The following is a 3,272-nucleotide window of genomic DNA, read 5'->3' as shown; positions in this document are numbered from 1 at the left end:
GCCCAGTTCAGCATCCCAGCCAGCGCCCAGTTCAGCATCCCAGCCAGTGCCCAGTTCAGCGTCCCAACTAGCATCCTGGCCAAGCATCCTGGTCCAGTATCCGAGGCAGCATCTCGGCCAGTGCACACATCCTCTGGGCAGTACCCAGTACAGGACCTGTCCTGAGAAAGATGCCAATGGACATGGCGCTTTTTCCTCATAGTAGGACACCATCTGTTCACACCACCTTGCCCTCTGTGAAATGTGTGTTGGGGAACTTGGGAGCATAATAAACATTTCTTACCATGTTTCAAAGTTTTTAAAATTTGTTGTTTTGAGAAAACTGTAGATTCACATATAATTGCAAGAAATAATAAAGGTGGCCTTGTACCCTTCACCTGGCTTCCCCTGGTGGAAAAACGGTTGCAAAACTCTAGGACAACATGACACCAAGGAAACTGCCATCGACCCTAGTGCATGCACACATCGTGTGCTGTGTTCAGTCCATGCAATGTCATCACACATGCAGGTTCATGTGTCCACCACCACAGTCGGGTACTGAGCACCTCCATCACCATGAGGTCCCCCCTGCTTCCCTTTTATAGCCACACCCACCTACCCCCTACCCCAGGCATCCACTAACCTGTTCTCCATCCATCACTTTGTCAGTGCAGGAATGCTACACACTTAGAATCATACAGTCTGTGACCTCTGGGGACTGGCTTTTGCACTGAGCCTCATTCCCTGGAGACCATCCAGGTCATACATTCCTTTCCTTTTTATGCTGCATAGGATTCCACTCTACAGATGGACCATGGTCTGTTAGGCACTCACCCATTGAAGGACACCTGGGCTGCATCCACTTTCTGGCTATTATGAGTAAAAACTGCTGTAAACATTCATGTAAAGGTTTTGTGTGAACAAAAGTTTTATTTCTCTGGGATGCCATGACTAGGTCATAGGGTGGTTGCATATTTAGTTTTGTGAGAAACTGCCAAACTGTTTTCCAGAGTGCTGCACCATTGAGCACTCCCACCAGCAGCATACAAGAGATCCAGTTTCTCCACATCGCTGCCAGTATTTGGGATTGTCACTGTGTTTTTATTCTAGATGTTTTTATAGGCATGTGGTTGTGTCTCACTGTGGTTTCAATTTGCCTTTCCCTAATGGCTAATGATGTTGAACATTAAAGATTTGTATTTGCATCTGTATTTCCTCTTTGGTGAAAGATCTGTTCATCTTTTGCCCATTTTCTAATTGGGGAGGCTTTTTTACTGTTGAGTTTTGAAAGCTCGTGATATATTGTAGGTATGACCGTTTTGTCAGATGCCTGGTTTGCAGATGTAACGTCCCAGGGTCTGCAGGGTGCCTCCGCAGATACCACACCATCTTCATTTCTGTAGCTATATAGCAAGCGTTAACTTTGAGAAGACTGGTTCTTCCACTTCATTCCTCTTTTTCAAGATTTTTGAGGTAGTTCAGGATCTGTGCCTTTCCGTATAAATTTTAGAATAGGCTTGTCTGTGCCTGGGGGGCAGGGAACTTGCTGAGATTTTATAGAGATTACATTAAACCTATAGATCAATTTGGGGAGAACTGGAATGTTTGCTATGTTGAGTCTTCCAACTCATGAACATGGACATTTCTTTATTGAGGTTTTCTTTGAATTCTTTTATCATTGTTTTGTAATTTCAGCACATACATCCAGTACGTGTTCTGTTAAGTTTATCAATGAGCATCTCCTTTCTTGGAGGAAATTGTATTTCTTTTTTTTTTAAGGTTTTATTTATTTATTTGACAGAGAGCAGAAGAGAGAGCAAGAGCAGTAGAAAGAGGCAGAGGGAGAGGGAGAAGCAGACTCCCCATTGAGGAGGGAGCCTGATGCGGGACTCGATCCCAGGACCCCAGGATCATGATCTGAGCTGAAGGCAGACGCTTAACCACTGAGCCACCCAGGCGCCCCTAAAACTGTATTTCAGTTTCCACATGTTCGTTGTAAGTATACAGATGTAAGATCGATTTTGTGTGTTGATCTTGTATCCTGCAAACTCACAGAACTCATTCAGTTCTAGGTTTTATGAGTTGTTGTTGTTGTTGTTTTTAAGATTCATTGGGATGTCCTATGTAGATAATCATGTCATCTGCCAATATTGTTTTTCCTGTCTTACTACACTGACTAGAACTTCCAATTCTATGTTGAATAAGAGACCAGATATCCTTGCCATGTACTCCTTCTCAGGGGGAAAACTTATTTTTCACCATTAAGTATATTACCTACAGGGTTTGGTTTGTGTTTTTTTTTTAATGGTCTATATCAGTAAAAGAAGTTCTCCTAAATTCCTAGTTTTCTGAGACTTTTTGTCATGAATGAGTGTTGGAATTTTTCAAATGTTTTTTCTTCAGCAATCAATACAATCATATAATTCTTCTCCTTTGGCCTGTGTATGTGGTTTGCAGTGGTTGGTTTTCAAATGTGGACCCAGACTTGTACATCTGAAGTGAATCCCACTTGGTATGGTATATAATTCTTTTTACACATTGCTAAATTCAATTTGCTAATATTCTGATGAGATTTTTTCTTCTAAGGTCATAAGGAATATTAGTCTGTCACTTTCTCTCTCTCTCTCTCTGTCTGTACTGTCTTTGCCTGGGTTGGGCATCAGGAGGGTAATGCTAGCTTCCTAACATGAGTTGGAGTCTATTTCCATCTCTTCTATTTCCTAGAAGAAATTGTATAAAGTTGGTGTTATTTTTTCCTTAAATGTTTGATAGAAGTCTTCAGTGAAACCACCGGGCTTGGAAATTTCTTTTTTTTTTTTTTTTGGAGCTTTTTATATACACAAAATTTTTAAATGGTTGTAGGACTACCCAGGTGGTTTCTTTCATATTGGTTGAATTTCAGTAATCTATAGTTTGAAAGGAATTGGTCTGTTTCTTCTAACTTGTTGAATTTTTGAGCATAAAGTTGTTCATAGCATTACCTCATGATCCTAGTGGTGTCCCGGGATCTGTAGTGATGCCTCCTATTTCATACTGATCTTGGTGGCTTGTGTCTTCTCCCATTTTAATTTCTTCAGACTCGTTGGAGGTTTATAAACATGATTGAGTTTTTTGAAGAGCCAGCTTTTATTTAATTGATTTCTCTATTTTCTGTTTCTAATTTCATCCATTTCTGCTTTTAACTTTATTTCCTTCCTTCCTCTTGCTTTGGTTTTATTTTGCTCTTCCTTTTCTAGTTTCTTAAAGCAAGAACTGAGAATATTGCCTCTTTTCTAATGTAAGTACCCAGTGCT

The sequence above is a fragment of the Callorhinus ursinus genome, unplaced genomic scaffold, assembly GCF_003265705.2.
Source record: "Callorhinus ursinus isolate GAN/ISIS: 27379988/994484 unplaced genomic scaffold, GSC_fseal_2.0 scaffold123, whole genome shotgun sequence".
NCBI classification, from domain to species: Eukaryota; Metazoa; Chordata; class Mammalia; order Carnivora; family Otariidae; genus Callorhinus; species Callorhinus ursinus.
The sequence above is the reverse complement of the archived record's forward strand: the minus strand, read 5'-3'. Positions refer to the sequence as shown.